This window comes from Quercus robur, chromosome 3, assembly GCF_932294415.1.
Source record: "Quercus robur chromosome 3, dhQueRobu3.1, whole genome shotgun sequence".
Lineage (NCBI taxonomy): Eukaryota > Viridiplantae > Streptophyta > Magnoliopsida > Fagales > Fagaceae > Quercus > Quercus robur.
This window is the reverse complement of record NC_065536.1, coordinates 42,857,179-42,870,885: the sequence shown is the minus strand read 5'-3', so window position 1 is coordinate 42,870,885 and position 13,707 is coordinate 42,857,179.

Sequence of the window (13,707 nt, the reverse complement as noted above, 5' to 3'; positions counted from 1 at the left end):
GGCCTGTCTTGGCCCGTTTTGTCTTGAAATGAAGACTGGATGATGTTTTTTTAATTTTTATAATTTTTTTGCATTTAATTTTGAATTTTCTAACTCGGGTCGGGTTCGAACGGATAGGAAGAAAATTTTTTTTGTTCTCTCTTTTTCGGCTTGTCTTCACCCGTTTCATCTTGAAATTAAACTTGGATGATGTTTTTTAATTGTTCGAATTTTTTTGCATTTATTTTTTAATTTTCTAACTCAGGTCGGGTTCGATCGAATAGGAAGCAAATTATTTTTGTTCTCTTTTTTTTCGGCCTGTCTTGGCCCGTTTCGTCTTGAAATGAAGCCTGGATGAGGTTTTTTAATTTCAAGAATTTTTTTGCATTTATATTTGAATTTTCTAACTCGGGTCGGGTTCGAACGGATAGGGAGGAAATTATTTTTGTTCTCTTTTTTTCGGCCTGTCTTGGCCCGTTTGGTATTGAAATGAAGTCTGGATGATGTTTTTTAATTTTAAGAATTGTTTTGCATTTATATTTGAATTTTATAACTCGGGTCGGGTTCGAACGGATAGGAGGAAAATTTTTTTTGTTCCCTATTTTTCGACTTGCCTTCTCCCGTTTCGTCTTGAAATGAAACCTAGATGATGTTTTTTAATTTTAAGAATTTTTTTGCATTTATTTTTGAATTTTCTAACTAGGGTCGGGTTCGAACGGATAGGAAGGAAATTATTTTTATTCTCTTTTTTTCGGCCTGTCTTGGCCTGTTTGGTCTTGAAATGAAGCCTGGATGATGTTTTTTAATTTTTATAATTTTTTTGCATTTATATTTGAATTTTCTAACTCGGGTCGGGTTCGAACGGATTGGAAGGAAATTATTTTTACTATCTTTTTTTCGGCCTGTCTTGGCCCGTTTGGTCTTGAAATGAAAACTTGATGATATTTTTTAATTTTTATAATTTTTTTGCATTTAATTTTGAATTTTCTAACTCGGGTCGGGTTCGAACGGATAGGAAGAAAATTTTTTTTGTTCTCTCTTTTTCGGCTTGTCTTCACCCGTTTCATCTTGAAATTAAACTTGGATGATGTTTTTTAATTTTTCGAATTTTTTTGCATTTATTTTTTAATTTTCTAACTCAGGTCGGGTTCGATCGAATAGGAAGCAAATTATTTTTGTTCTCTTTTTTTTCGGCCTGTCTTGGCCCGTTTCGTCTTGAAATGAAGCCTGGATGAGGTTTTTTAATTTCAAGAATTTTTTTGCATTTATATTTGAATTTTCTAACTCGGGTCGGGTTCGAACGGATAGGGAGGAAATTATTTTTGTTCTCTTTTTTTCGGCCTGTCTTGGCCCGTTTGGTATTGAAATGAAGTCTGGATGATGTTTTTTAATTTTAAGAATTGTTTTGCATTTATATTTGAATTTTATAACTCGGGTCGGGTTCGAACGGATAGGAGGAAAATTTTTTTTGTTCCCTATTTTTCGACTTGCCTTCTCCCGTTTCGTCTTGAAATGAAACCTAGATGATGTTTTTTAATTTTAAGAATTTTTTTGCATATCTTTTTGAATTTTCTAACTAGGGTCGAGTTCGAACGGATAGGAAGGAAATTATTTTTATTCTCTTTTTTTTGTCCTGTCTTGGCCCGTTTTGTCTTGAATTGAAGCCTGGATGATGTTTTTTAATTTTTATAATTTTTTTGCATTTATATTTGAATTTTCTAACTCGGGTCGGGCTTGAACGGATAGGAAGGAAATTATTTTTATTCTCTTTTTTTCGGCCTGTCTTGGCCCGTTTGGTATTGAAATGAAGCCTGGATGATGTTTTTTAATTTTAAGAATTTTTTTGCATTTATATTTGAATTTTATAACTCGGGTCGAGTTCGAACGGATAGGAGGAAAATTTTTTTTGTTCTCTATTTTCCGACTTCTCTTCACCCGTTTTGCCTTGAAATGAAACCTAGATGATGTTTTTTAATTTAAAAATTTTTTTTGCATTTATTTTTGAATTCTCTAACTCGGGTCGGGTTCGAACGGATAGGAAGGAAATTATTTTTGTTCTCTTCTGTTCGGCCTGTCTGGGCCCGTTTCGTCTTGAAATGAAGCCTGGATGATGTATTTAATTTTTATAAATTTTTTGCATTTATATTTGAATTTTCTAACTCGGGTCGGGATCGAACGGATAGGTAGAAAATTTTTTTTGTTCTCTATTTTTCGGCCTTTTCTGACCCGTTTCGTGTTGAAATGAAGCCTGGATGATGTTTTTTAATTTTTAAAATTTTTTTGCATTTATTTTCGAATTTTATAACTCCGGTCGGGTTCGAACAGATAGGAAAGAAACTATTTTTGTTCTCTTTTTTTCGGCCTGTCTTGGCCCGATTTGTCTTGAATCGAAGCCTGGATGATGTTTTTTAATTTTTATAATTTTTTTGCATTTATATTTGAATTTTCTAACTCGGGTCGGCTTTGAACGGATAGGGAGGAAATTATTTTTGTTCTCTTTTTTTCGGCCTGTCTTGGCCCGTTTGGTATTGTAATGAAGCCTGGATGATGTTTTTGAATTTTAAGAATTTTTTTGCATTTATATTTGAATTTTATAACTCGGGTAGGGTTCGAACGGATAGGAGGAAAATTCTTTTGATTCTCTATTTTTCGACTTATCTTCACCCGTTTCGTCTTGAAATGAAACCTAGATGATGTTTTTTAATTTTAAGAATTTTTTTGCATTTATTTTTGAATTTTCTAACTCGGGTCGGGTTCGAACGGATAGGAAGGAAATTATTTTTATTCTCTTTTTTTCGGCCTGTCTTGGCCTGTTTCGTCTTGAAATGAAGCCTGGATGATGTTTTTTAATTTTTATAATTTTTTTGCATTTATATTTGAATTTTCTAACTCGGGTCGAGTTCGAACGGATAGGAAGTAAATTATTTTTATTATCTTTTTTTCGGCCTGTCTTGGCCCGTTTGGTCTTGTAATGAAGACTGGATGACGTTTTTTAATTTTTATAATTTTTTTGCATTTAATTTTGAATTTTCTAACTCGGGTCGGGTTCGAACGGATAGGAAGAAAATTTTTTTTGTTCTCTCTTTTTCGGCTTGTCTTCACCCGTTTCATCTTGAAATTAAACCTGGATGATGTTTTTTAATTTTTCGAATTTTTTTGCATTTATTTTTGAATTTTCTAACTCGGGTCGGGTTCGAACGGATAGGAAGGAAATTATTTTTGTTCTCTTTTTTTCGGCCTGTCTTGGCCCGTTTCGTCTTGAAATGAAGCCTGGATGAGGTTTTCTAATTTTAAGAATTTTTTGCATTTATATTTGAATTTTATAACTCAGGTCGGGTTCAAACGGGGAGTAGGAAAATTTTTTTTCTTCTCTATTTTTCGGCCTTTTCTGACCCGTTTCGTGTTGAAATGAAGCCGGGATGATGTTTTTTAATTTTTAAAATTTTTTTGCATTTATTTTCGAATTTTATAACTCCGGTCGGGTTCGAACGGATAGGAAAGAAACTATTTTTGTTCTCTCTTTTTCGGCCTGTCTTGGCACGTTTTGTCTTGAATCGAAGCCTGGATGATGTTTTTTAATTTTTATAATTTTTTTGCATTTATATTTGAATTTTCTAACTCGGGTCGGGTTTGAACGGATAGGGAGGAAATTATTTTTGTTCTCTTTTTTTCGGCCTGTCTTGGCCCGTTTGGTATTGAAATGAAGCCTGGATGATGTTTTTTAATTTTAAGATTTTTTTTGCATTTATATTTGAATTTTATAACTCGGGTAGGGTTCGAACGGATAGGAGGAAAATTTTTTTTGTTCTCTATTTTTCGACTTGTCTTCACCCGTTTCGTCTTGAAATGAAACCTAGATGATGTTTTTTAATTTTAAGAATTTTTTTGCATTTATTTTTGAATTTTCTAACTCGGGTCGGGTTCGAACGGATAGGAAGGAAATTATTTTTATTCTCTTTTTTTCGGCCTGTCTTGGCCTGTTTGGTCTTGAAATGAAGCCTGGATGATGTTTTTTAATTTTTATAATTTTTTTGCATTTATATTTAAATTTTCTAACTCGGGTCGGGTTCGAACGGATAGGAAGTAAATTATTTTTATTATCTTTTTTTCGGCCTGTCATGGCCCGTTTGGTCTTGAAATGAAGACTGGATGATGTTTTTTAATTTTTATAATTTTTTTGCATTTAATTTTGAATTTTCTAACTCGGGTCGGGTTGGAACGGATGGGAAGAAAATTTTTTTTGTTCTCTCTTTTTCGGCTTGTCTTCACCCGTTTCATCTTGAAATTAAACCTGGATGATGTTTTTTAATTTTTCGAATTTTTTTGCATTTATTTTTGAATTTTCTAACTCGGGTCGGGTTCGAACGGATATGAAGGAAATTATTTTTGTTCTATTTTTTTTCGGCCTGTCTTGGCCCGTTTCGTCTTGAAATGAAGCCTGGATTAGGTTTTCTAATTTTAAGAATTTTTTGCATTTATATTTGAATTTTATAACTCAGGTCGGGTTCGAACGGGGAGTAGGAAAATTTTTTTTCTTCTCCATTTTTCGGCCTGTCTTCACCCGTTTCGTCTTGAAATGAAACCTAGATGATGTTCTTTAATTTAAAAAAAAAATTTTGCATTTATTTTTGAATTCTCTAACTCGGGTCGGGTTCGAACGGATAGGAAGGAAATTATTTTTGTTCTCTTCTGTTCGGCCTGTCTGGGCCCGTTTCGTCTTGAAATGAAGCCTGGATGATGTATTTAATTTTTATAATTTTTTTGCATTTATATTTGAATTTTCTAACTCGGGTCGGGATCGAACGGATAGGTAGGAAATTTTTTTTGTTCTCTATTTTTCGGCCTTTTCTGACCCGTTTCGTGTTGAAATGAAGCCTGGATGATGTTTTTTAATTTTTAAAATTTTTTTGCATTTATTTTCGAATTTTATAACTCCGGTCGGGTTCGAACGGATAGGAAAGAAACTATTTTTGTTCTCTTTTTTTCGGCCTGTCTTGGCCCGTTTTGTCTTGAATTGAAGCCTGGATGATGTTTTTTAATTTTTATAATTTTTTTGCATTTATATTTGAATTTTCTAACTCGGGTCGGGTTTGAACGGATAGGGAGGAAATTATTTTTGTTCTCTTTTTTTCGGCCTGTCTTGGCCCGTTTGGTATTGAAATGAAGCCTGGATGACGTTTTTTAATTTTAAGAATTTTTTTGCATTTATATTTGAATTTTCTAACTCGGGTCGGGTTTGAACGGATAGGAAGGAAATTATTTTTGTTCTCTCTTTTTTTCGGCCTGTGTTGGCCCGTTTCGTCTTGAAATGAAGCTTGGATGATGTTTTTTAATTTTAATAATTTTTTTGCATTTATATTTGAATTTTATAACTCGGGTCGGGTTCGAACGGATAGGAGGAAAAATTTTTTTGTTCTCTATTTTTCGACTTGTCTTCACCCGTTTCGTCTTGAAATGAAACCTAGATGAGGTTTTTTAATTTTAAGAATTTTTTTACATTTATATTTGAATTTTCTAACTCGGTTCGGGTTTGAACGGATAGTGAGGAAATTATTTTTGTTCTCTTTTTTTTCGGCCTTCTTGGCCCGTTTGGTATTGAAATGAAGCCTAGATGATGTTTTTTAATTTTAAAATTTTTTTGCGTTTATTTTCGAATTTTATAACTCAGGTCGGGTTCGAACGGATAGGAAAGAAACTACTTTTGTTCTCTCTTTTTCGGCCTGTCTTGGCCCGTTTTGTCTTGAATCGAAGCCTGGATGATGTTTTTAAATTTTTATAATTTTTTTGCATTTATATTTGAATTTTATAACTCGGGTCGGGTTCGAACGGATAGGAGGAAAATTTTTTTTGTTCTCTATTTTCCGACTTGTCTTCACCCGTTTTGTCTTGAAATGAAACCTAGATGATGTTTTTTAATTTAAAAATTTTTTTTGCATTTATTTTTGAATTCTCTAACTCGGGTCGGGTTCGAACGGATAGGAAGGAAATTATTTTTGTTCTCTTCTGTTCAGCCTGTCTGGGCCCGTTTCGTCTTGAAATGAAGCCTGGATGATGTATTTAATTTTTGTAATTTTTTTGCATTTATATTTGAATTTTCTAACTCGGGTCGGGATCGAACGTATAGGTGGGAAATTTTTTTTGTTCTCTATTTTTCGGCCTTTTCCGACCCGTTTCGTGTTGAAATGAAGCCTGGATGATGTTTTTTAATTTTTAAAATTTTTTTGCATTTATTTTCGAATTTTATAACTCCGGTCGGGTTCGAACGGATAGGAAAGAAACTATTTTTGTTCTCTCTTTTTCGGCCTGTCTTGGCCCGTTTTGTCTTGAATCGAAGCCTGGATGATGTTTTTTAATTTTTATAATTTTTTTGCATTTATATTTGAATTTTCTAACTCGGGTCGGGTTTGAACGGATAGGGAGGAAATTATTTTTGTTCTCTTTTTTTCGGCCTGTCTTGGCCCGTTTGGTATTGAAATGAAGCCTGGATGATGTTTTTTAATTTTAAGAATTTTTTTGCATTTATATTTGAATTTTATAACTCGGGTAGGGTTCGAACGGATAGGAGGAAAATTTTTTTTGTTCTCTATTTTTCGACTTGTCTTCTCCCGTTTCGTCTTGAAATGAAACCTAGATGATGTTTTTTAATTTTAAGAATTTTTTTGCATTTATTTTTGAATTTTCTAACTCGGGTCGGGTTCGAACGGATAGGAAGGAAATTATTTTTATTCACTTTTTTTCGGCCTGTCTTGGCCTGTTTGGTCTTGAAATGAAGCCTGGATGATGTTTTTTAATTTTTATAATTTTTTTGCATTTATATTTGAATTTTCTAACTCGGGTCGGGTTCGAACGGATAGGAAGTAAATTATTTTTATTATCTTTTTTTCGGCCTGTCTTGGCCCGTTTGGTCTTGAAATGAAGACTGGATGATGTTTTTTAATTTTTATAATTTTTTTGCATTTAATTTTGAATTTTCTAACTCGGGTCGGGTTCGAACGGATAGGAAGAAAATTTTTTTTGTTCTCTCTTTTTCGGCTTGTCTTCACTCGTTTCATCTTGAAATTAAACCTGGATGATGTTTTTTAATTTTTCGAATTCTTTTTGCATTTATTTTTTAATTTTCTAGCTCGGGTCGGGTTCGAACGGATAGGAAGGAAATTATTTTTGTTCTCTTTTTTTCGGCCTGTCTTGGCCCGTTTCGTCTTGAAATGAAGCCTGGATGAGGTTTTCTAATTTTAAGAATTTTTTGCATTTATATTTGAATTTTATAACTCAGGTCGGGTTCGAACGGGGAGTAGGAAAATTTTTTTTCTTCTCCATTTTTCGGACTGTCTTCACCCGTTTCGTCTTGAAATGAAACTTAGATGATGTTTTTTAATTTAAAAATTTTTTTTTGCATTTAATTTTTAATTCTCTAACTCGGGTCGGGTTCGAACGGATAGGAAGGAAATTATTTTTGTTCTCTTCTGTTCGGCCTGTCTGGGCCCGTTTCGTCTTGAAATGAAGCCTGGATGATGTATTTAATTTTTATAATTTTTTTGCATTTATATTTGAATTTTCTAACTCGGGTCGGGATCGAACGGATAGGTAGGAAATTTTTTTTGTTCTCTATTTTTCGGCCTTTTCTGACCCGTTTCGTGTTGAAATGAAGCCTGGATGATGTTTTTTAATTTTTAAAATTTTTTTGCATTTATTTTCGAATTTTATAACTCTGGTTGGGTTCGAACGGATAGGAAAGAAACTATTTTTGTTCTCTTTTTTTCGGCCTGTCTTGGCCCGTTTTGTCTTGAATTGAAGCCTGGATGATGTTTTTTAATTTTTATAATTTTTTTGCATTTATATTTGAATTTTCTAACTCGGGTCGGGTTTGAACGGATAGGGAGGAAATTATTTTTGTTCTCTTTTTTTCGGCCTGTCTTGGCCCGTTTGGTATTGAAATGAAGCCTGGATGACGTTTTTTAATTTTAAGAATTTTTTTGCATTTATATTTGAATTTTCTAACCCGGGTCGGGTTTGAACGGATAGGAAGGAAATTATTTTTGTTCTCTCTTTTTTTCGGCCTGTCTTGGCCCGTTTCGTCTTGAAATGAGGCCTGGATGAGGTTTTTTAATTTTAAGAATTTTTTTCCATTTATATTTGAATTTTCTAACTCGGGTCGGGTTTGAATGGATAGGGAGGAAATTATTTTTGTTCTCTTTTTTTCGGCCTGTCTTGGCCCGTTTGGTATTGAAATGAAGCCTGGATGATGTTTTTTAATTTTAATAATTTTTTTACATTTATATTTGAATTTTATAAATCGGATCGGGTTCGAACGGATAGGAGGAAAAATTTCTTTGTTCTCTATTTTTCGACTTGTCTTCACCCGTTTCGTCTTGAAATGAAACCTAGATGATGTTTTTTAATTTTAAGAATTTTTTTGCATTTATTTTTGAATTTTCTAACTTGGGTCGGGTTCGAACGGATAGGAAGGAAATTCTTTTTATTCTCTTTTTTTTTTGGCCTGTCTTGGCCTGTTTGGTCTTGAAATGAACCCTGGATGATGTTCTTTAATTTTTATAATTTTTTTGCGTTTATATTTGAATTTTCTAACTCGGGTCGGGTTCGAATGGATAGGAAGGAGATTATTTTTATTATCTTTTTTTCGGCCTGTCTTGGCCCGTTTGATCTTGAAATGAAGACTGGATGATGTTTTTTAATTTTTATAATTTTTTTGCATTTAATTTTGAATTTTCTAACTCGGGTCGGGTTCGAACGGATAGGAAGAAAATTTTTTTTGTTCTCTCTTTTTCGGCTTGTCTTCACCCGTTTCATATTGAAATTAAACTTGGATGATGTTTTTTAATTTTTAGAATTTTTTTGCATTTATATTTGAATTTTATAACTCGGGTCGAGTTCGAACGGATAGGAGGAAAATTTTTTTTGTTCTCTCTTTTTCGGCATGTCTTCACCCGTTTCATCTTGAAATTAAACTTGGATGATGTTTTTTAATTTTAAGAATGTTTTTGCATTTATATTTGAATTTTCTAACTCGGGTCGGGTTTGAACGGATAGGGAGGAAATTATTTTTGTTCTCTTTTTTTCGGCCTGTCTTGGCCCGTTTGGTATTGAAATGAAGCCTGGATGATGTTTTTTAATTTTAAGAATTTTTTTGCATTTATATTTGAATTTTATAACTCGGGTCGGGGTCGAACGGATAGGAGGAAAATTTTTTTTGTTCTCTATTTTCCGACTTGTCTTCACCCGTTTTGTCTTGAAATGAAACCTAGATGTTGTTTTTTAATTTAAAATTTTTTTTTGCATTTATTTTTGAATTCTCTAACTCGGGTCGGGTTCGAACGGATAGGAAGGAAATTATTTTTGTTCTCTCTTTTTCGGCTTGTCTTCACCCGTTTCATCTTGAAATTAAACCTGGATGATGTTTTTTAATTTTTCGAATTTTTTTGCATTTATTTTTGAATTTTCTAACTCGGGTCGGGTTCGAACGGATAGGGAGGAAATTATTTTTGTTCTCTTTTTTTCGGCCTGTCTTGGCCCGTTTGGTATTGAAATGAAGCCTGGATGACGTTTTTTAATTTTAAGAATTTTTTTGCATTTATATTTGAATTTTCTAACTCGGGTCGGGTTTGAACGGATAGGAAGGAAATTATTTTTGTTCACTCTTTTTTTCGGCCTGTCTTGGCCCGTTTCGTCTTGAAATGAAGCCTGGATGAGGTTTTTTAATTTTAAGAATTTTTTTGCATTTATATTTGAATTTTCTAACTCGGGTCGGGTTTGAATGGATAGGGAGGAAATTATTTTTGTTCTCTTTTTTTCGGCCTGTCCTTGCCCGTTTGGTATTGAAATGAAGCCTGGATGATGTTTTTTAATTTTAATAATTTTTTTGCATTTATATTTGAATTTTATAACTCGGGTCGGGTTCGAACGGATAGGAGGAAAAAATTTTTTGTTCTCTATTTTTCGACTTGTCTTCACCCGTTTCGTCTTGAAATGAAACCTAGATGAGGTTTTTTAATTTTAAGAATTTTTTTGCATTTATATTTGAATTTTCTAACTCGGTTCGGGCTTGAACGGATAGTGAGGAAATTATTTTTGTTCTCTTTTTTTCGGCCTTCTTGGCCCGTTTGGTATTGAAATGAAGCCTGGATGATGTTTTTTAATTTTAAAATTTTTTTGCATTTATTTTCGAATTTTATAACTCAGGTCGGGTTCGAACGGACAGGAAAGAAACTATTTTTGTTCTCTCTTTTTTGGCCTGTCTTGGCCCGTTTTGTCTTGAATCGAAGCCTGGATGATGTTTTTAAATTTTTATAATTTTTTTGCATTTATATTTGAATTTTCTAACCCGGGTCGGGTTTGAACGGATAGGGAGGAAATTATTTTGGTTCTCTTTTTTTCGGCCTGTCTTGGCCCGTTTGGTATTGAAATGAAGCCTGGATGATGTTTTTTAATTTTAAGAATTTTTTTGCATTTATATTTGAATTTTATAACTCGGGTAGGGTTCGAACGGATAGGAGGAAAATTTTTTTTGTTCTCTATTTTTCGACTTGTCTTCACCCGTTTCGTCTTGAAATGAAACCTAGATGATGTTTTTTAATTTTAAGAATTTTTTTGCATTTATTTTTGAATTTTCTAACTAGGGTCGGGTTCGAACGGATAGGAAGGAAATTATTTTTATTCTCTTTTTTTCGGCCTGTCTTGGCCCGTTTTGTCTTGAATTGAAGCCTGGATGATGTTTTTTAATTTTTATAATTTTTTTTGCATTTATATTTGAATTTTCTAACTCGGGTCGGGTTTGAACGGATAGGAAGGAAATTATTTTTATTCTCTTTTTTTCGGCCTGTCTTGGCCCGTTTGGTATTGAAATGAAGCCTGGATGATGTTTTTTAATTTTAAGAATTTTTTTGCATTTATATTTGAATTTTCTAACTCGGGTCGGGTTCGAACGGATAGGAAGGAAATTATTTTTATTCTCTTTTTTTTGGCCTGTCTTGGCCCGTTTTGTCTTGAAATGAAGCCTGGATGATGTTTTTTAATTTTAAGAATTTTTTTGCATTTATATTTGGATTTTCTAACTCGGGTCGGGTTTGAACGGATAGGAAGGAAATTATTTTTATTCTCTTTTTTTCGGCCTGTCTTGGCCCGTTTTGTCTTGAAATGAAGCTTGGATGATGTTTTTTAATTTTAAGAATTTTTTTGCATTTATATTTGAATTTTCTAACTAGGGTCGGGTTCGAACGGATAGGAAGGAAATTATTTTTATTCTCTTTTTTTCGGCCTGTCTTGGCCCGTTTTGTCTTGAATTGAAGCCTGGATGATGTTTTTTAATTTTTATAATTTTTTTTGCATTTATATTTGAATTTTCTAACTCGGGTCGGGTTTGAACGGATAGGAAGGAAATTATTTTTATTCTCTTTTTTTCGGCCTGTCTTGGCCCGTTTGGTATTGAAATGAAGCCTGGATGATGTTTTTTAATTTTAAGAATTTTTTTGCATTTATATTTGAATTTTCTAACTCGGGTCGGGTTCGAACGGATAGGAAGGAAATTATTTTTATTCTCTTTTTTTCGGCCTGTCTTGGCCCGTTTTGTCTTGAAATGAAGCCTGGATGATGTTTTTCAATTTTAAGAATTTTTTTGCATTTATATTTGAATTTTCTAACTCGGGTCGGGTTTGAACGGATAGGAAGGAAATTATTTTTATTCTCTTTTTTTCGGCCTGTCTTGGCCCGTTTTGTCTTGAAATGAAGCCTGGATGATGTTTTTTAATTTTAAGAATTTTTTTGCATTTATATTTGAATTTTCTAACTCGGGTCGGGTTTGAACGGATAGGAAGGAAATTATTTTTGTTCACTTTTTTTTTCGGCCTGTCTTGGCCCGTTTCGTCTTGAAATGAAGCCTGGATGAGGTTTTTTAATTTTAAGAATTTTTTTGCATTTATTTTTGAATTTTCTAACTCGGGTCGAGTTTGAATGGATAGGGAGGAAATTATTTTTGTTCTCTTTTTTTCGGCTTGTCTTGGCCCGTTTGGTATTGAAATGAAGCCTGGATGATGTTTTTTAATTTTAAGAATTTTTTTGCATTTATATTTGAATTTTATAACTCGGGTCGGGTTCGAACGGATAGGAGGAAAATTTTTTTTGTTCTCTATTTTTCGACTTGTCTTCACCCGTTTCGTCTTGAAATGAAACCTAGATGATGTTTTTTAATTTTAAGAATTTTTTTGCATTTATTTTTGAATTTTCTAACTCGGGTCGGGTTCGAACGGATAGGAAGGAAATTCTTTTTATTCTCTTTTTTTTGGCCTGTCTTGGCCTGTTTGGTCTTGAAATAAAGCCTGGATGATGTTCTTTAATTTTTATAATTTTTTTGCATTTATATTTGAATTTTCTAACTCGGGTCGGGTTCGAGCGGATAGGAAGGAAATTATTTTTATTATCTTTTTTTCGGCTTGTCTTGGCCGGTTTGATCTTGAAATGAGGACTGGATGATGTTTTTTAATTTTTATAATTTTTTTGCATTTAATTTTGAATTTTCTAACTCGGGTCGAGTTTGAATGGATAGGGAGGAAATTATTTTTGTTCTCTTTTTTTCGGCTTGTCTTGGCCCGTTTGGTATTGAAATGAAGCCTGGATGATGTTTTTTAATTTTAAGAATTTTTTTGCATTTATATTTGAATTTTATAACTCGGGTCGGGTTCGAACGGATAGGAAGAAAATTTTATTTGTTCTCTCTTTTTCGGCTTGTCTTCACCCGTTTCATCTTGAAATTAAACTTGGATGATGTTTTTTAATTTTTCGAATTTTTTTGCATTTATTTTTTAATTTTCTAACTCGGGTCGGGTTCGAACGAATAGGAAGGAAATTATTTTTGTTCTCTTTTTTTTTCGGCCTATCTTGGCCCGTTTCGTCTTGAAATGAAGCCTGGATGAGGTTTTTTAATTTTAAGAATTTTTTTGCATTTATTTTTGAATTTTCTAACTCGGGTCGAGTTTGAATGGATAGGGAGGAAATTATTTTTGTTCTCTTTTTTTCGGCTTGTCTTGGCCCGTTTGGTATTGAAATGAAGCCTGGATGATGTTTTTTAATTTTAAGAATTTTTTTGCATTTATATTTGAATTTTATAACTCGGGTCGGGTTCGAACGGATAGGAAGAAAATTTTATTTGTTCTCTCTTTTTCGGCTTGTCTTCACCCGTTTCATCTTGAAATTAAACTTGGATGATGTTTTTTAATTTTTCGAATTTTTTTGCATTTATTTTTAATTTTCTAACTCGGGTCGGGTTCGAACGAATAGGAAGGAAATTATTTTTGTTCTCTTTTTTTTCGGCCTATCTTGGCCCGTTTCGTCTTGAAATGAAGCCTGGATGAGGTTTTTTAATTTTAAGAATTTTTTTGCATTTATATTTGAATTTTCTAACTTGGGTCGGGTTTGAACGGATAGGGAGGAAATTATTTTTGTTCTCTTTTTTTCGGCCTGTCTTGGCCCGTTTGGTATTGAAATGAAGCCTGGATGATGTTTTTTAATTTTAAGATTTTTTTTGCATTTATATTTGAATTTTATAACTCGGGTCGGGTTCGAACGGATAGGAAGAAAATTTTATTTGTTCTCTCTTTTTCGGCTTGTCTTCACCCGTTTCATCTTGAAATTAAACTTGGATGATGTTTTTTAATTTTTCGAATTTTTTTGCATTTATATTTGAATTTTCTAACTCGGGTCGGGTTCGAACGGATAGGA